This window comes from Chrysochloris asiatica, unplaced genomic scaffold (assembly GCF_000296735.1).
Source record: "Chrysochloris asiatica unplaced genomic scaffold, ChrAsi1.0 scaffold00041, whole genome shotgun sequence".
Classification (NCBI taxonomy): domain Eukaryota; kingdom Metazoa; phylum Chordata; class Mammalia; order Afrosoricida; family Chrysochloridae; genus Chrysochloris; species Chrysochloris asiatica.
In genome coordinates this window covers 15492344-15493282 of record NW_006408559.1, presented here as the reverse complement: position 1 = coordinate 15493282, position 939 = coordinate 15492344, and positions in this window count along the sequence as shown.

Genomic DNA, 939 nt, shown 5'->3' with positions numbered 1-939 from the left:
AACTAGATGGTGCCCCATTACTGCTACCAACGGCTCTGAAAAGGATCATGTTAGAAAGTCCATAATAATGTAGCAGTATATGTGGAACAAAACTTAAGATGATTAAAGAGAAAAAAAACCCCATGATTACTGGTCAGAAAGGGACTGGAGGAACCTGAGACTATATCCCTCAACTTCCCTTCAGCTCTGGAAAGGAACTCACCCTAGTGGCCCAACTTTCAGCCAAGCAGTAGCTAGCGATATAGGGAGAACAGCAAGACTAATAACATATGCTCACTATGAATGATGGAATGGTCAATCATCCCAAATCAAAAGGGTAACAGGTACCTAAGGACAAAGTTGAGAAGGGATGGGAAGGTGGGTTGAATGGAAATAGGAACCACAGGAAGGAAGCAAGTTCATTGTTGTTCTATGGAGGGGATTGTGGTCATTGAGATGAAGCAAACTATGTGATTTGTTGAATGTAACACTGATGATCTTGTCTGTAAACCTTCACTTAACTCACAATAAAAAGTCTATATAAAACTAATTAGAAATAAATAGTCATCTAAATGAAATCGTGTCATCTAAATGAGAACTATTTCTAAAGAAAATCAGGTTCTCTCGTCTCATATTCACCAATGTTATCTTGCAGGAACTTTATAGTTTTAGCTTTATTAATTAGGTATCTGATCCATTTGTAGTTAGTTTTTGTGTATGGTCTCTGTTATGGATCCTATTTCATTTTTCTGCAAATGGATTTCCAAGTATCAGAAGCACCATGTGCTAGAGATGATTTATTTCCCGTTAAGTGGACTTTGACCCTGTGTTGAAAATCAGCTGCCCACACCTGGAGAGACTGTCTTCTGGGTGAATATTTCCTTTTGAAATGGAGCTGGAAGTTACACAGTACAGCATATTCATTAATATATTTTATGTTGCTCAATTATTCCCATCTCC